This window comes from Odocoileus virginianus, chromosome 18 (assembly GCF_023699985.2).
Source record: "Odocoileus virginianus isolate 20LAN1187 ecotype Illinois chromosome 18, Ovbor_1.2, whole genome shotgun sequence".
NCBI lineage: Eukaryota > Metazoa > Chordata > Mammalia > Artiodactyla > Cervidae > Odocoileus > Odocoileus virginianus.
The window spans coordinates 37,552,472-37,572,845 of record NC_069691.1 but is presented as its reverse complement, the minus strand read 5'-3'; the positions used below and the strand labels follow the sequence as shown (position 1 = coordinate 37,572,845).

At 38.2% G+C, this 20,374-nt stretch overlaps 1 long non-coding RNA gene and 1 pseudogene across 1 annotated transcript in view; one reads left to right on the top strand and one right to left on the bottom strand.

Moving 5' to 3' along the window:
• LOC110151460 (uncharacterized) overlaps positions 1-20,374 on the top strand; it is a 537,693-nt gene that overhangs the window by 162,302 nt on the left and 355,017 nt on the right. The window lies entirely within an intron of this gene.
• On the bottom strand, positions 1,557-2,410 carry LOC139039429 (large ribosomal subunit protein eL8 pseudogene; annotated as a pseudogene).

The following is a 20,374-nucleotide window of genomic DNA, read 5'->3' as shown; positions in this document are numbered from 1 at the left end:
AGATCATACAGAAGATAGCAAGTCTCTGTCCTCTGCCAAGAATATTTACTCAACCTCCAGCCCTCCAAGGTTCATATTGGCATCTTAAACATCTTGCTGAGCATTTCGACTTTGTGTTCTGACATTATTTGAAATTAGTCCAGAAGTGGCCCTCTTGTTTCTACGTCTGTGGCTTACAGAGAAGCATTTGATAGGGGGTATGTAAGAAAAATATATTTAACATTGGATTTATACACCCAACAGATGACATACTTAGATTAAAATTGAAGTTGCATTTTCAAGGAGTAGAATGTGAAAATCAGTGCTAAAATCTCTCCCAGCTACCCTTATCAATGCTACTTGCTAAATTTAGCCATTATTTTTGTCAAAATAAATCAAAACTTATTCATTCATATTTTTTTCAGTGACTGAACATGCAGTGCTTTGCATTAAATTGACTTTTCAGAATCATCCTTTTCTTTACCTTTTTTTCTTCTCACTTTCTGCATCCTTTTAGCCATTGTTCGCTGCTGTCTCTCTGAAAATATCTTTTTTTTTTTTTTACTTTGTGTTCTTGGCAGCATGGCTGTAGTCCAGGTGCAACATGTTTGCCAATTAGGCTTGTGCAAAATATTTTAATTGGTGCCCTGTCCCACGTTTCTCTCACTTTGTTATTCTGTGTATTGTTTTCAGACTACTTGTATGAAAACACCTCTTTCCTTTTGTTAGTGCCTTCTTTAGAGCCCTTTGCTGGATCCTCCAGGACTGTGAAACTAAAAACAGTCCTCCTGGACCAACATCCATTCTGTTTTCTCATTTCTTTGTTTTCTGTATTTTGTTCTTTTCCTATTTCTTACCACAAATACTTAAGTGTCTTCATTTTCCAAACTCTTCTTACATGAATGAGTGGTGTTTCCAGGACTGCCACCTGTGATTATGAATCTGGACAGTATTATTTTAATGACTGTATTCAACATATCATGCTATATTATTACATTATTTAAATTCACATGTATAAAAGATATTTCTAAGAGTGTTTTTTATTCATTGCATGAGAGTAGATTTGTTTTTTATTGTGGTAAAAAAAATCACATAATATGGTATCTAAACACTAAAACAAACTTAAGTGTATCATATATCGTTAAGTATAAGCACGATATACAGCAGGTCTCTAGAACGTCTCCATCTTATGACTGAAACACTACCCTCTGTAAGCAGCAGCTCTCCATCTCTCCCCTACTCAGCACCTGGAAACTACCCTTCTACTTCTTGAAAGTGAAAGTCACTCAGCTGCGTCCAACACTTTGCGAGCCCATGGACTCTTTGGTCCATGCAATTGTCCAGGCCAGAATATTGGAGTGGATAGCCTTTCCCTTCTCCAGGGGATCTTTCCAACCCAGGGATGGAACTCAGGTCTCCTGCATTGCAGTCAGATTCTTTACCATCTGAGCCACAGGGGAAGCCCATGAATACTGGAGTGGGTAGCCTGTCCCTTCTCCAGGGGATCTTCCTGACCCAGGAATTGAACTGGGGTCTCCTGCATTGCAGGGAATTCTTTTTTTTTTTTTTCCAGCTGAAGCAGCTTTTTTTATTACTTTTATGTACAGAAAACTCAATAGTGTACACTCAGCCCAGCTTGGTGGCCAGTTCTTTGGCCTTAGCCTTTTCTAGCTTGGCGATGCAATCCACTGACTTCGGCCCCAGGACATTGCCTCCCCAGTGGCGATGGATCTCATCGTATCTGTCGTTGTAATTGGTTCTGATGGCTTCCACCAGCTTAGCCAAGGCACTCTTGTCCTCCGAGTTGAGTTGTGTGAAGGCTATGGTGGTGCATGTCTTCCTATGGACCAGGCGCCCCAGCCGGGCCTTGCCCTGATGATGCAGTAGGGAACCCCCATCTTGCAGAACAGGGCAGGCAGGAAGACCACGAGCTCGATGGGATCCACATCGTGAGCAATCACCACCAGCTGAGCCTTCTTGTTCTCCACCAGGGTGGTGACAGTGTTGACCCCTGCTTTAAGGACAGGTGGCCTCTTGATGGGGACGTCGCCTTTGCCGGCGGCTTTCTTCTCAGCGCAGGCCAGCAGCCTCTGCTTCTTCTCCTGCTTTGTCTCTGGTCTGTACTTGTGGGCCAGCTTAAGCAGTTGAGTAGCTGTTTGTCAGTCCAAGGCCTGGGTGAATTGGTTAATTGCAGGAGGCACTTTCAGCCGCTTATAGAGAATAGCCCTTTGCCGCTGCAGCGGGACGTAGCGGGGCCATTTGACAAAGCGGGTGAGGTCCCTCTTGGGTTGGATGTCCTGTCCAATGCCAAAATTCTTGGGCCTCTTCTCGAACAGGGGGTTGACCACCTTCTTGGCCTCCTGCTTCTTCACCACGGCCGGGGCCGGGGCCACCTTCTTCCCCTTGGCCTTCTTTCCCTTCGGCATCTTGAAGGGCTCTGCAGGGAATTCTTTACCAGCTAAGCAGCCAGGGAAGCCCAATTCTAATTCTTAATCTTATGAATTTGACTACTTCGGATGCCTCATATAAGTAGAGTCGTGCAGTATTTGGCCTTCTGTGACTGGTTTATTTTACTTAGCATAGTATCCTCAAGTTTCTTTCATGTTAAAGCATATGGCAGGATTTCTTTTTTTAATGACTGAATAACATCCCATTGTATGCATATACCACATTTTCCTTATCCATGCCTTGGGTGATAGACTTTTGTTTTCATCTCTTGGCTTTTTAAGTAATGCTGCAGTGAACATGGGTGCACATCTCTCTCTAACATCTTGATTTCAGTTCAACAAAATTAAACATACTCTTACTATTTGTTGTTCATTCTCTCAGTCACGTCATATCCAATTCTTTGCTACCCCATGGGCTGCAGCATGCCAGGCTTCCCTGTCCTTCACTGTCTCCTGGAGTTTGCTCAGACTCATGTCCATTGAGTTGATGATGCCATCCAAATAACTCATCCTGTGTTGCCCCTTTCTCCTCCTGCCCTCAATCTTTCCCAGCATCAGTGAAAGTTAGCTCTTTGCATCAGGTGAAAGGTGATCCAAAATCCTACATCTTGGTATTTACCCAAAGGAGTTGAAAACTTATGTCTACAAAAACCTGAATGTGGATGTTTATAGCAGCGCTGTTCACAATTTACAGAGCTTGGATGCAATCAAGCTGTCCTTCAGTTAATGAATGGATAAAAAAAAAAAACTGGTATATCCATACAATGCAATATTATTCAGTAGTAAAAAGAAACAGGCCATCAAGTCATGAGAAGACACAGGAAATGTTAAATGCATTTTAGGAAGTGAAACAAGTCGATCTGAAAGGCTACCTATTGCACGATTCCAACTATATAACATTATGAAAAAGGCAAAACTATGAAGACTATTAAAAGATGAGTGGTTTTCAGGGGCTGGGGAAGGGAAGGATGACTAGGTAGGCACAAAGGCTTTTCAGGGTGGTGAAACTACTCTATATAATCCTAAAATGGTGGACATATCAGTAAATTTATCTCAATCCATAGACTGTACAGCACTGAATGATATATCTGTGATAGCAAATGTATGATATTATTAAATTTCAATTTTATTTTTTTCTACTATTCTGTCCAATTACTGAGTGACTTTCACTTTTGCTTACTACTTTTTTTCAAATCCATAAACAGTATAGCACTTATAGTGATATGTATCTGTCATGTCAAATGTACTGACATTATTTCAATTTCGTTTATTTTTTGCCTACTGTTCTGTGCTACTATTAGAGAAGTATACTGAAAATATCATACTTCAACTTAAATTTTTACCAAATTCTCCTTATAAATCTGATAATTTTGTGCGTTTGGATGTTTTGCTTGGTACATATGAATTTGTAGCCTGGCATACTTTCCTTATCACTTATGCCTTTTCTTTCTTATAGTCTTTTTATTCCATCTAGTACTTTTAACCAAAGATTCTACCTTTTGATTAAAAAAAAAAATCACTTCTGATTTTTTTTTCTCTTAATTGTTTTTTGGTTTGCATTTGTCTGTCTCCTTCCTTTTAGCCTTTCTATTCAGCATTTCACATTTCTTTTAAATGTGTAATTTTAAGTAAGATAACTGAGTTTTCTTTCATATTTGACCTGTTTGCCTGATGATCTCTTTCTTTTAATGAGAAAAGTCAGTTCTTTCATGTATTGTATAGATTGATAAAATTTATTTTACTTACATATTTTACTTGATGTCTCTTAGTTTTTAAAGTTATTGTTTGCTTTTTCCCTTTTATGTTTTCTTTTTTCGATCAAGCTTATTCTTGCTTTTCCTTTATAACTCTAAAACTTTTATTAAGGTTACTATATTCAAATTAAGAACATATCATGTTAAAAGGAATATTAATAGCAATCTCAACAGAGAAAGAAGACAGGAAAAATGAAATGAGAGGTTGTATATAAAGAGGAAATAGTAGCCCAAGCCACCTAGTTTAAGTAACTGAGAATATTTTATTATTACATGGCATATAATACACATAAGAATTCAGGTTTACCTTAAATCTAAATACAGTTTCTTCCCCGCTTGACTATGAGCTGCCTCTCAGAATCTCTGCCCAGCCAGTCAGCATCTGGAGTGCTCATGGTGCGGAGCCTGGCTTCAAGAGCTACTTACGGGGTACGAGGCTGGTGGATTTTACAGCTATTGAACTAAATTTCCCCTAAACTTTCAGCTCAAGAAAGTTTGATTCTATTAATACAACTAGCCTTATCTTCTCTGGAGCAATTAAAATTTTTTATCTGCTACCTTTTTCTAAAATCTTAATGAGAAAAATTCAGAGAAAAGATATAGCAATGTCCTTTTGCCCAAAGATTACTCAAGATCTTTTACCTTTATTACTTTTCTTCCAACCTGTACCTCTCCCTCTTACTGTCTGACAACTATCCCTGATCCGTGGAGCATGCCCCACTGGAATCGGAACAGAGATTTTTACTGTGAGCCTTGGGCAGCAAAATGAAGTGGAGAGCTAGAAATTTCCAAATGAATAAACTTTGCAATGGTAGGAAAACAAAACAAGTATGAAAAATTATTTTTAAAATATCAATTTTAATGCAGTAGATAAGAGTTGAACACATTTTGATTTCTTTAATATTTTTATTTGGCTATGTAAAGAATATATTTGTAATCGTAAGAGAGTTAAGGTCGCATCTTGTGATTCCCAAACCAGCTGTACATCACAGTCTCCTGGGCAGGTTATTATTAAATGTGAATTTTCAGACTGTACTCTAGAGAGTCTGACTTAGAAGATTTCATGCAGGCCCCATGAATCTGTAGTTTGAAATTTCTCCTTGAATGACTCTATTCATAGAAAGTTTGAAGAACTACTAAGAAAAAGGCAAAACCCAGTTTGCTGTTTCTTTAAGATTCTAATACATGAAACTTTATACTCAAAAATGTTGATATTTTTGAGTGCACTCTGCAGCCAGTAGGAATAGGTCAGAGTAGTGGTAGTCGCTCAGTTGTATCTCACTCTGCGACCCCACAGACTGCAGCTCACCAGACTCCTCTGTCCATGGGATTCTCCAGGCAAGAATACTGAAGTGGGTTGCCATTCCCATCTCCAGAGGATCTTCCCAACCCAGGGATCGAACCCAAGTCTCCTGCATTGCAGGTAGATTCTTTACCATTTGAGCTACAGGGAAGTCTACAGATATGTCAACTACAATCAAAACAAACAATTATGTAGTCCAAGTGTCACATTTAAAGCAATTGTGAAAATTTACTGGAACGATCGGCTGTCCATCTAGTGACAGCCTAAAACCTGACAGAGTTTCTATCTTAATTTAATTCATCTTAGCAGATTTAGCGTGATCCTTTTTTCAGTCAGATCACATATTTAGAGTACATAAGAATGTACTCTAAACGTAATATAACACCAAAAATATAAAAAAGTAAAGGCTATGTTAAAGTGAAATAGCAAATCACCATTTACCATATATGTAACAGTCCAGTAAGAACCAAAACATGTAATAACAGCTTTGATTCAAATATGTTATTGGTCACGGAGCAATATACTTATTCCAGTTTTTTACATGCCAAAATGCAGTGACTTCCTAAAAAGGAACTGGTGATAATTGATATTGTAAATATGCATGGCCACCAAGAACACGGAAATACAAGCTAAGGTAGATTATTGATTATTGTGGATGAGCAAACCATTCTTTCCATTTTGGTTTCATATTTATGTATATAGAAAAATCCAATGTAGCATCAGAGATTAATGTTTGCAACTGGATTTGAAGCTGCCGTTTTACTTTTAACATGTATCATGTATTCAGATTTAGTTGCAATTAGCATATACTAGCACATAAATGGAATAATCCAAAATTGAGATTATATCCAAATAAAAACCATCATTTCACCCAAAATGTATCTTTATTTTAGTTTCAGACATGAGCTTTCTATCCTGTATTACCCCTGACCTGGTTCAAGGATACTTAGAATATTTAAGAATATGAAGAGCAGCTATTAAGCCAGAAGAATAATTATTATCAAAGAAGGAAAACTAATCAAGTTGTTTGGAGGACTTAGGCTTAAAAGATTTCATTGTTGTTCAGCATCTCCCCACTCCTCTTACTGAGTGAAGTATTGTAACACATAAATGAGCTGTCTCGAATGGTATTTTTAGTGTTTAATACACAGGGCAGCAACTTAATAGCTTATCTTCCTGATTATTCTCATCTCTGAAGTGAGTTACTCATGATTTTCATTGGCACTTTACAAGTAAATTGATTGAAAATTAATTCTATGTATACCGTATGTTGCTCTTTAGCTTTTCAATATTGCAGTTGCTTCTTTGGAGAAACTAAAGTACCTTGGATGATATATTGATATTTTAATCTGCATGAGTTCCATGGAAAGTATTACATGTCAATAAGAGGACCCATAGTTGTCTGAAAGCACCAATGGTCCACTTCAGCATCAAGCACTCTCATGTTGCCCATTCAGTATGGCACACTTGAGTAGCAGATATCTAAGAAGTATTTGATCCAATGAGAATTGCAATGATTCTCATGCTCCAGACACTACAGGCAGCAACACAACCTGCTAAGAAAACAACTCAGCAGGTCCCAGGGACCCTTTATTGTCTCATCTCTTAGGCTGTATTATCTTTAATCTTTTTATGCTTTAATTAATTTATTTTTTAATTGAAGGATAATTACTTTACAGAATTTTGTTTTCTGTCAAACGTCAACATCAATCAGCCATGGGCTTCCTGGTGGCTCAAACAGTAAAGAATCTGCCCGCATTGAAACATGTACATTATCAAGTGTGAAACAGATCGCCAGTCCAGGTTGGATGCATGAGACCAGTGCTCAGGGCTGGTGCACTGGGTTGACCCAGAGGGATGGGATGGGGAGGGAGGTGGGAGGGGGGATCGGGATGGGGAACACGTGTAAATCCATGGCTGATTCATGTCAATGTATGGCAAAAACCACTACAATATTGTAAAGTAATTAGCTTCCAACTAATAAAAATAAATGGAAAAAAAAAAATAGAATCTGCCCACAATGCAGGAGACGTGGGTTCTGTCCCTGGGTTGGGAAGATCTCCTGGAGAAGGGAATGGCTACCTACTCCAGTATTCTTGCCTGGAGAATTCCATGGACAGAATAGCCTGGTGGCCTCTATACAGTCCATGGAATTTCAAAGAGTCAGACACAACTGAACCACTAACACCTTCACTTTTGCTTTTCAATTTTTACTTTGACCTGTCATTTCTCCAGCCAAACAGAGCAGAAATTCACTTTGCATGGTTGTTTACAAGGAAAAACAGGAAATTTCAGTTCTCCTAGGGAATCAGAATATTTATCTCCAAAGAAGACATACAGATGGCTAACAAACACATGAAAAGATGCTCAACATCACTCATTATCAGAGAAATGCAAATCAAAACCACAATGAGATACCATTACACACCAGTCAGGATGGCTGCTATCCAAAAGTCTACAAGCAATAAATGCTGGAGAGGGTGTGGAGAAAAGGGAACCCTCTCACACTGTTGGTGGGAATGCAAACTAGTACAGCTGCTATGGAGAAGAGTGTGGAGATTTCTTAAAAAACTGGAAATAGAACTGCCATATGACCCAGCAATCCCACTTCTGGGCATACACACTGGGGAAACCAGATCTGAAAGAGACACATGCACCCCAATGTTCATCGCAGCACTGTTTATAATAGCCAGGACATGGAAGCAACCTAGATGCCCATCAGCAGATGAATGGATAAGGAAGCTGTGGTACATATACACCATGGAATATTACTCAGCCATTAAAAAGAATTCATTTGAATCAGTGCTAATGAGATGGATGAAATTGGAGCCCATTATACAGAGTAAAGTAAGCCAGAAAGATAAAGACCAATACAGTATACTAACACATATATATGGAATTTAGAAAGATGGTAATGATAACCCTATATGCAAAACAGAAAAAGAGACACAAATGTACAGAACAGACTTTTGGACTCTGTGGGAGAAGGCGAGGGTGGGATGTTTCGAGAGAACAGCATCAAAACATGTATACTATCAAGAGTAAAATAGATCACCAGCCCAAATTGGATGCATGAGACAAGTGCTCGGGCCTGGTGCACTGGGAAGACCCAGAGGGATCAGGTGGAGAGGGAGGTGGGACAGGGGATTGGGATGGGGAACACATGTAAATCCATGGCTGATTCATGTCAATGTATGGCAAAAACCACTACAACATTGTTAAGTAATTAGGCTCCAACTAATAAAAATAAATGAAAAAAAAAAAACCCAGAATATTTATGAAATAATAAATAGCAGGTGAGAGTTGTATAGACTAAGCACCAAGAGGATGATAGAGAAAATTCATGGAAAGAAAGGCTTGTGAGCACAGGAATGTTTAAGAGAGGATGTGGGCCTCTAGTTCATCCTTTAATAGTGAAACTGTGTACGTGCTAAGTTGCTTCGGTCGTGCCTGACTTTTTGTGACCCCGTGGACTGTACCATGTCCACGAATTCTCTAGGCAAGGGTACTGGAGTGGGTTGCCATTTCCTCCTCCAGGGGATCTTCCTGACTCAGAGATCAAACCCACGTCTCCTGTATTGCTGGTGGATTCTTTATTGCTGAACCACCAGGGAAGCCCCTTAATAGTGAAAGGGACTTGGGTCAATGTGGGAGAGAGAGAAGTGAAGGAAAGTCTATGGAAGATTGACAGCGTAAGCACAAACACAGCGATGTTACAACCCTTGACATATTTACACACAATTAAGTAATCTGTTTGGGTAACTATAGGTTTTTATGACAGAAAAAATGAGAAAGCTGCAAAGGGATGTTAATGCCAGAAAATAAGCAAAGGTATGAATAGACAATTCATAAAACAAATTGAAGATGTCAATTAGCATATGAAAAATGTTCAAAGTCATATTGGTTAGGGAAATGCTAATTAAGTTATCAAGGTTACCATTTAAACCCCTCAGTGAGGCAACAATTTGAAAGATTAAAGTACCTATTGTAGAGAGGATATGGAGTAAAAGGGGATGTAATAGAAACACCTAGTGTACACTGGTATCTGGTCTTTCTTGCTGGGCACACAGGATTGCACCGCCCCCCACCCCTTTGGAGTCCAGATGTGGCAATTTCACTAGTTCTGACTAATCACTGGGCAATATGCACATGTGTGAATTCTTTGTCCAAGCCCTTACTTGTCCTTGCAGTTAGCTTGTCTCCCTTCTCACTTGCCATCATAATTGTGGATGAGACTTCACATGATTGAGGCTTCAAGATGACTGTTGAGTTGATAGCCCCAAATTCAAAGAAGTCTGAGTTACTTCACAAGGGCAGTTGGCTTGGAGAATTGCCTGGACTTGTATATGATTTTGCATAAGTGAAAGTAAACATTTTTATATCACCCCCAGAAATTTCAGAATTGTCAGTCGCCATAGCACTGTCGAGTCTACTCAGATGGATGCAGTCGTTTTCCCACATTGATGGAAGAAATGTGAAGGGTTAAGCCTCTTCAGAAGGCAATCTAGCAGCACCTACTAAAAAAAAAAAAATATATATATATATATATATATATATAAACCCTTTGATTGATCAAATTTACTGTTGGGAATTTATCCCATAGAAATAAAATGCCAGTTAGTAAAGCCATTACAAGGATACTTATTGTAGAATTGTTTCTTAATGGCCATTAATAGAAAATGCCCCTAAATCAGGGAATGTCTCCATAATTGTGTTTTTCAAACCCAGCTACATATATCACAGTCTCCTAGGAAGATTATTTCTAAATGTTAACACACCTAGCCCTTAGAAAGAATGAGTTTGAGTCCTAGGAGATTACTGGAAGAGATGTATGCAAGGTTTAACTATGTATATATAATGATCCTATTTTTTGAAACAATGACAAAAAACTGATTAAAATATTTATATGTATATCTCTATAGGATTATGTAAGTTCAGATAAAAGTAGGAAAAAAGGCATCTTAAGTTGTTGATATGGCTTACCTCGGTAGGGATAGAGAATGGAGTAATGATACAAGAGAGGAAGGAAGAAAACAAGTTCAGCCTATCCTGATCTCTCTCTGTCTCTCACAGACAACACTCATACACACACATATATTCATATATATTTTACACACATGAAACATTCGTATATATGAACACTATTTTAAAACTTAGGAAAGGTTAACTCCCCTGTGGGAATGAGTTAGTAACTGAAGGAAAACAGTCAACTGATCACAAAGGATACATTGATCATGACAGGTCATGCTTCCATGAGTCCCATTCTTCCTGAAATAGCCCTGCAAATAACTCAAGGCTATGAATTGTATAGACCCTTAGAAAAGACCTTGATGCTACGAAAGATTGAAGGCAGGAGGAGAAGGGGACGACAGAGGACAAGATGGTTAGATGGCATCACTGACTCAATTATGAATTTGAGCAAGCTCCAGGAAATGGTGAAGGACAGAGAGCCTGGCGTGCTTCAGTCCATGGGGTTGCAGAGAGTCAGACATGAGTTAGCGACTAAACAACACATGGAGTGTATATATTGAAGGAAATCTGGAGGAAAAGATATTTTGGCTTCAGGGGCTTCTCCCATATGTTGTCTCTCTAGAGCTCCTATTTAATATCAATTTAATATCAATATGCTATTTTAACACCAATGTATATTAATATAAGTTTAATTTTGAATTTCACTTAAGGTAGTTCTTGCTTCTTCTATACTTTGAATCTTAAAAAAAAAATTGGTCTCAAATTCTGTACTATCCCATTTTTACATTTTTAGTCATTTTTTTATTCTTTGAATTCTTTCTGTTTGCATTTCAAAAATATAAATTTTTACCTGTAGTCTTCTTTTATTAAAGGATAAACATTTGATCCCTTTACCTTTATTTTAGAGGCATGCTAAGAGGATTTTCTAAGTCAGAATTCTGTGTGTGGTCTCTCACAATATTCTGACAACTTACTTTGTCCTGGAACATCTGAAGAATGCAAATGCCATATTCCCAGGGCACACTCACATGGATTAATTTCCACATCTCTTTGATTTTCAAAAGTCCTCTTATTTACTTATTTTGATATGTCCCTTTCTTAAATTCACATAATAAAGGAAAATAATAAGTTTTAATTTTCAAAGATTTATATTGCTTTAGTGTTTTTGGCCAATGCCAACAATTTGGGTTTGATGAGACTTATGTTTGATCCATTATTTTTGACTTCTAGGATAAATAGATGGAATAAGAAACAACTAACAAAATGATTCATTATGATTAGTACATCAAGGTTTAAGAGGCCCTTTGAAATTATTTGACACACATGAGTTAATTTCAGTATCTTTCTTAAGAAGCTGATCAAGAATTTTGGTTGGTTTAGTAAATTCAAAAAAGATTGTAAGAATAGGTTACTTAGTAGCATGTGCCCTGCTGATCTACTGTTACTTGACTGAGATTTTGTCATATAACACTCATATTGACTGTATTTGAATAAATATTAACATGTTGCTAGAGATGGAGATTGTTATGTCCATAAGGGAAGTATTTTTTTTAACTGTTTGGTTTACTGTTGCATACAGAAGCTAAAGCAATGCCCGGCATATAGTAGGAACTCAATAATTTTTTTTTCAAGGGAATTAATACTAATTTAGGAAACACTGAAAAATGAATGTGATGAATCTAGAGTAGGGTTTAAATAAGACAAGCTCTATGATGGTCACTGTGTTCTGGTTTCAGTGGTTGAGTGGGATAGAGCCTTTAGAAAGTGACATTCAGACGGCTGGAGGAAATAGCCCAACTTCCAAATTAGGGATACAGTAAAAGGTTTCATTTTTTTTAACTGTGGTAGAATACATATAATATAAAATTTACCATTTTAAACAATTTTGTATGCATAATTTAGTGTCAATAAGTACATTCACAATGTTGTACAACCATCGTCACTAGCCATCTCTAGAACTCTGTCATCTTTCCAAACCAGAACTCTGTACCCATCAAAAAACTCTCTTTCCACCCTTCTCCAAACCTCTGGTAACCAGTATTCTACTTGCTGTCTCTACAAGTTTGAGTATTTCAGATAGCTGGTATAAGTGAGATCATACAACCTTTGTCCTTTTGTGTCCAGTTTATTTCATTTGGTAAAACATTTGTTCTTCAACCTTAGATGTGATATACTTAACAGGTAATTTGTACCAATTTGTTGAAGAGTAGATCATCAGATTTTTATAAACAGAGCCCTTTAGTCCCTTCTGAGAGTTTTCCATCAGATGTGAGTTAAGTGGGCACTATAATTGGAATTTCTTTATTGGAGCTTATGATAAATGCCTTGTTCCTGTGTTACATGAAGCATAGTAATGGCCTATCCCTTGAGGGTGATATTGGATGTTGGTATTACTAGAATGAGGCCTTTTGGATATATTTGTCATGTCAAGAAGTTGTTTACTATGTTTAAGAATGGAAAGTTTATCAGACCTACTGACCTTTTGGAGTATTTCCCAATAAGAAAAGTTGCTCACAGTTCTTGGTAGCATTAATGTAAATTTAATTACTTGGTGTGCCTGTGGTATAATTTTTCTTCCTTATAAAGGTAGGTCAGCACATTAGAAAGGTTAAGAATCTCATTCTAATTGGAGCCACAAAATATCGTTAATTAAATCCCCACAGGAGTCCCTCCAGATTGAACTATGTATATGTATTGAACTCATAGAAGATTTAACAGTGTAATCCTTTTATTTCTCTAAAGGAGTATAGCATATTTTCTCTTTCAATTATGATCTTTAAAATGCACACTAACATCCTTTTCCTAGCTGACTGTAAGATTTGTAAATCTCTTTCACAAGAAAAATGTCTCTTCAAGTGCATATTCCATTAATAATACTAATACTATTAAGAGACCATGCAATGCCTTTCACCCAAACCAAGATGCCCTATGAGTAGGTTCTCATTTTCTATTTTCTGATGGGACAAAATCATAACCAAGTTATCTTTATATCTTTCAAGTCCTTTTATAATAAATCCTTGTGTAGAATATAATAAAAGAATTTCAGGGTCCCATCAGAGAAATTAGCTGGTCTTATCCTGTTCCTTCTAGTGAAATTGTGCTCATAATGCCATATACCCAACTTCCCAAGTGTACTTTGAAACATTTTTACTGTAGGTAAATTCAAAGTGTAATTTTACCCTTCTTTATAGCTCTATTTGCCCTCCAGTGATCCATACGAAGTTCAGGCAATTCTATACAGTTGTTTTAAAGTTTATATGATTTTCCCTGGAAAGAGTTTGATGTGTCAATAACTTGCCTATAGAGCTTTTTTATTTTTTTTTTTTTACTGTAAATTGTAGACAGAATTGTCTATAGAACTCCCCTACAATTGCTGCCACCTGTGAAAGGTAAATGTCCAAACTCACTTGATAATACCAATAAAGCTGTTGAAGACCTTTTCAGAATGACTCAGACTCTTCCCTGTGGGTTCTGAGCCAACCACGACACAGGCATAAAATTCAGGTTCCAAATATAAGCTTCTCCCACCCCCATCCCCAGAAAAATCTGTTTTGAAGGAAACGGCTTCTATTTATGATCAGAACTGCCATCTTACTCCCTGAATCATGCAGTTACTGAGCTGAGAAACCTTGTTCCCAGCCAACCTCTGGGTCCTTACCTGTCACCCCAAGATAGGAAAGCAGAAAGCAGTCACTCAGTGTGCTGAAGCTTGAGCAAGAGGTAGGTTGAATCACTCAACACATTAATCCTGCCCCAAAAGGGAGTATGAGCCAGCAGATCCCAGAATCATTCCTTCTTGCCAATCAGATAAAGGATTAGGCATGTGTCAGTTACAAAGAGCGGAGAAGGAAATGGCAACCCACTCCAGTATTCTTGCCTAGAGTATCCTGTGGACAGAGGAGCCTGGTGGGCTGCCGTCTATGGGGTTGCACAGAGTTGGACACGCCTGAAGTGACTTGGCAGGCATGCATGCATTGGAGAAGGAAATGGGAACCCACTCCAGTGTTCTTGCCTGGAGAATCCCAGGGACAGAGGAGCCTGGTGGGCTGCCGTCTATGGGGTCACACAGAGTTAGACACGACTGAAGCGACTTAACAGTAGCAGCAGCAGTTACAAGGAGATTAGCTAAAAAGAGATGCTCTCCAATAGCTCTAAGAAAGCAATAGTTGTTATTTTATGTGCCAGTCACAATTCATGAAGAAGAAAGCAATAACCCCTAAAGAGGCCATCAATAAACTTGACTTTGCTTTTATTTTTAATTTTGTGTTGACTCTCTCGCCCCCGTATTATCTACGCTATGGTATGAAATAACTCGTGCATTTTTCTTTGCCTCTTATCCTATGCTCTCATATTCTTTGCCTGCTGAACTGGCTGTTGTGTGTCCTTTATGACCCAGTTCAAGCACCTGTTTCTCCAAGAAGCCTTTCTTGACTCCATCAAATAGACAGGACTGTTTCATGTGTCCTTGTGGTACCTTTATCCTTACCTCACTCTGCTTAACTAAACCAACCTGCAATTGCTTTTTATTGTCTATCTCCCTAAATTGATTGTGAAAATAGAAAATATCTAGCATGTAATGCACTTATAATAAATGAACGAATGAATAAGGAGTGAAAAACTGTAAGTCCAGGGCTCTGATATTAGTTTTGCCACTACTGTGTTATATCTATTCTTTTGTCAAATGAATGTATAAATAACCCTTCATATAACTTTCATTGTTATCTGCCATGGATAACATTATTTAATCAATTAATCAACACATAGTTAATGGGCACCTTGGTGTGTGTTTGCCATTGTGCTTTATGTTACATAAAATTAGTTAAGGGGGCAAGCATGGTCTTATTCATTTGAGCTTACATACTAACAAAGAATACTAAGAAAGCAAGACTATTTCTAGCAGGATAAATAAAATAACTGTGAGCACTAAATTGAAGATGGAAGAACACTGCATATTAACACATGCTAGACTGCCGAGGTGTGGGGAACCAGACTGTGTGTAATTCATCCTGGCAGAAGGGTAGCTCTTCTGTGAGCTAAATTATAATAGCTAGCAATCATGGATGGGCAAGTGACTCACATGATAATCACTACAATCCCATTTCATAGATGAGAGCTAAAATAAGGTTGGATGTAACATAAGGGAATGACTGACATATAACCTTGTATCTTAAGTTAACTGGCTTGAATTTTAGTCTGTGATAGTGGGGAGCCATTGTTGGAATTTTTTAAAGCATCATCATATTTGTTTTTTGGGAAGATTAGTGGCTATGAGGAAAACACATTAAGCAGCAGATGGCAAGGCCTTAGCAACCCAGGGTAGGTGATGTCCATCTTAGTAGCTGTCAGTGTAACAAAGTAGAGCATGTTGACTGGAGTGAAGTAAAACATCAAAGAGACAGTAAGGAAGAAATACCAGGTTGGATGATTCACTGGGTGTGTGGTGTGAAAAGTAAGTGTTAGCAAAATGCCTAATGTGATAGATTTGGGAGCAAATGTTACCTTTCACTAGGGAATACATAAAATAAGAAATATGGAGAATCAGGAGGTTTGAGTAGGGGAGACATATGTTTCGAAATGTTGAACTTGAGGCTCAGTGCAGCACACGTAGGAGTGTCCAATTTGTGTTTGTCTGCACAGATCTCACCACCTGCAAATGCAGGAGACGTAACAGACCCAGGTTCAATCCCTGAGTTGGGAAGATCCCCTGGAGAAGGGAGTGGCAGCCCACTCCAGTATTCTTGCCTGAAGAATCCCATGGACAGAGGAGCCTGACAGGCTACTGTCCATGGAGTTGCCAAGAGTCAGCCATACCTGAGCACCACACACATGTGGACCTAGAGAGACAAATGAGAAAACAGACGGTGTGACCAGCACCAGGGCACCAGGACTGTGAGAGTGCGTAGGAAGAACTCCTAAGCTGACATGGCGGGTGGCTAAACAAGGCTGTTCTGAGAACATGACCTTAAGTGAGATACGGAACATCTCAACAGCGTGGATTTTTTTTTCAAATTTAAATTAAAACACTTGAAATATAAACTTTTCACAAGTTTTTTGATACTACAATAGGCATTCCTCAGAAATGTAATAAGAATTGACATCTGGTAGTCAGTGAAAATGACTTTGAAATGCTCTCATACTCAAGATGCCTTCTACAACACAAAAGAAAAATCGCTATATGCTTGGCATAGTGTAACATTAAATATATTCCAATATCTTTGAGACTAAAATCGAATTTTTGACAGATATGGGAAATGTTCATCAAAATATTTGCTTAATAAGTATGATAATAGCTAGTATTTATTGAGTGCTCACAATATGCCAGTCGGTTGTATACGTTTCTTACATGAATCCACTTGTGTAAGCCTCACCTCAACCTCCTTTTACAGGTAAAAAGGTTGAGGCACATGAAGGTTAAGAGTTAGTGGAAGAAAACCCATCAGCGCTTAGGCAGATTGGCTGCAGAAACTGCACAGATACTGATGATCATGTGGCAGGCCCCTCCCCAGTCTCTCCAGGTAAACAGCAGATCACATTCTCGGCTACCTTAAGCACTGATAAAAGTATATTAATAGTGAAATTTCAAGGCATTAATTTTTAAACATTAGATTATCCGAAGGTATTTTAGTGCTGTACTCAGCGCATCTAAAATAACTACACAGTCCTAATGGCCTCATATTCTGCTGTGGTTAGACTCTGGGAATCCCACAAAGGCCTGAGTTTGGGGCACCTTTAATCACAGCAAGAAGGGCATATACCAGAAGAGTTCAAGAAAATGTACAGGTAATTGAAATCCCACATTAATCTTTCTGCTAAATAAATGCTTTTGTAGCAAATAACAGCCAAAAAAAAAAAGAAGACAGGGAAGAAAAAATGTGTTTGATCAAATATTATATATGCAGAGATATGTTTGTTGGGAACCTGAAGTTTATCAGTAAGCCTCAATCATTTTTAAACATCTTTGTGATTATATGATACAATAATGGGGACTTCCAGGGCAGTCGAGTGGTTACGACTCCGCACTTCCAGTGCTGGCGTCATGGGTTCAATCACTGGTTGGGAAATTAAGGTCCCACATGTCACATGGCCAAAAAAAAAAAATTCAAAATGTTATTTGTTTCATTACTAGTTGCAAGAGAATTATTTTTCTGCAGCATATGTTCTGAGTTTCGACTTCACTACAGGCTAAATAAGCTTTTATGTGTTGGCCATGGGACCCACCCTACCACCATTTATAACACATTTTTGGGAGCAAATGCTGTGAGTTCCACACAGTTTTCAAATGAACCACTGGAGCATCACCTGTTTGTCAGTTGGGAACTGCCTTTAGGAGTCTGACTTTTCTGCCTGGTCCTGGGTCTGTAATGAAAAGTCCGTGTGTTTGGCTGACAACTCTCAACCTCAGTTCACAGAATGCAGTTTCACTCTTCTCCCTCAGCATATCATGCCTGAAAGCTTCTGACCAAAGCAGGAGTTTACAGGCCCTTTGCACACGACTTTAACACCAGCAGTATGGAACTGGATATGCCAATCTTTCATCTTATAGTTGATAGATGCTTTACAGATTCCTCTTCCTAATTTGTCAAGATCCTTAATAATTTATTGGTGTAGTCTGTATACATATATATAAATGTGTGTGTGTATATATATTTATACACATACACATAATTATTGTTTATTGTTCAGTCTCTAAGTTGTGTCCTACTCTTTGTGACCCCTTGGACTGCAGCATGTCAGGCTTCTCTGTCCAGCACTATCTCCTGGTGTTTGCTCAGATTCACGTCCATTGTGTTGGTGATGCTATCTGACTATCTCATCCTCTGCTGCGCTCTTCTTATTTTGCCTTCAACCTTTCCCAGCATCATGGTCTTTTCCAGTGAGTCAGCTCTTTGCATCAGATGACCAATGTATTGGAGCTTCAGTATTGATGCTTCAGCATCAGTTCTTCCAATGAACATTCAGTGTTGATTTCCTTTAGGATTAACTGGTTTGATCTCCTTGCAGTCTAAGGGACTCTCAAGAGTCTTCTCCAGCACCACAATTTGAAAGTATCAAATTGTGCTGGAGAGGCACCAGCCATCAGCATTCAGCCTTCTTTGAGGTCCAGCTCTCACATCCGTACATGACTACTGGAAAAACCATAACTTTGACTATATGGACCTTTGCCAGCAAAGTGATGTCTCTGCTTTTTAATATGCTGTCAAGATTTGTCACAGCCTTCCTTTCAAGGAGCAAGCATCTTTTAATTTCATATCTGCAGTCACTATCTGCAGTGATTTTGGAGCCCCGCCCCCAAAATAAAATCTGTCATTGCTTCCCTTTTTTTACCTTCTGTTTGCCATGAAATGTTGGAACTGGATGCTGTGATGTTAGTTTTTTTAATGCTGAGATTGAAGACAATTTTTTCACTCTCCCCTTTCACCCTCATCAAGAGGCTCTTTGGTTCCTTTTCACTTTCTGCCATTAGGGTGGTATCATGTACATATTTGAGGTTGTTGATATTTATAGACATGCACACATATATATGTATATAAATTTGTGTGTAATTCATGTGTGTGTATGTGTAGATGTATGCACATATATATAATTGACCCTTGAAAAACATGGGTTTGAACAGTATGGGTCCCTCTATATGCAAATTTTTCTGTAATGTGTACTATAGAAATACACAATTTGCATTTGGTTGCATTTACAGATGCAGAGGCTTGACTGTAAAGTTATATTTGAATTTTCAGTTGTGCCAGATTGTGCCTCTAACCCTTGAGTTTTTTGAGTTTCAGCTGTATAGAAGCGTGTATTAGTGTGTGTATACACATTAGTTTTGCCTTTTGTATTTTGTTCACTATTTAATTCCAGAGCGTAATCAGATATTTCTAGACTATTCAGTAAGCATTCTTAGAAAGAGTCACAAATAGGCCTTAACTCAATTGTTCAATTTATTTGTCCATATGTAGAGAGAGGTGCTGATAAAATAAGCTGTAGTAAATTGATCCACTTGCATTAACAGAGGCGTTTAACATTTTCTTTTTCTGTCATGTGAAACACACTGCAGTCAAGCAGGCATAGAGACCAGAGGAACCATAAGGAGGATGTTCAGCTGTGATCCCTGGGCAAGATGTCAATAGCTTGAATGAAGATGGCAGTGGCAAAAATAGGTGGTTGAATTCTAGATCAGTTCTGAAGGCACAACTGTCAGGATATGGAATATGAGAGAAGAGTCAAATATTTATTCAAAAGTTTTTACTAACTGGGAAAACCAAATTGCTGGAATTCTTCATGAAGAGTAAGTGGGGTGAGACTAGGTACCAAGAAGTCACTGTTGGATATGTTTAGAGATTCCTAGAAGTCTTCTGGGGGCAGACATTGAGACAGAAATTGGATATATGGTTGTTTAAAGTTCAGCATTATGAGGTCAAAGTAGCAGAGATTCAGGACAAAGGCTAACTCTGGAAATGAAGAATGTATACTAGCACAGTATATATCCAAGACCTAAGAACAATGATAGGTTGCTGGGCAGGGAAACTAAACAGCAAAAAAGAGGAATCTCATATTTAGGAAAGTTAAAATGACTTGTTCACAAAGAATGGTAGTCAAGATCAAGGCCGAGATCCGATGAGCTTGGCAATCTGCTCTTACCCATTAGAGTGGTGTATGTTATAACATTTAGCTTGTTTTTCTAACATTTCTCCAGTGAAGAATTCTGCCATCTTTTTCAAAGCATTTAACAATTATTTTGAACACATATGCCTACTTGATCCATCATATATTTTTATTGTGTGACATCATGGATTCACCAAACATTTGGTACTGTTTTTGGAAGGTTCTCCTTTCTCCCCATATTCAACCAGTATTCCAGATTCCCTATCCAACATAAAGACATTATTTTTTTTAAGGGAAAGGGAAGTCGCTCAGTCGTGTCTGAC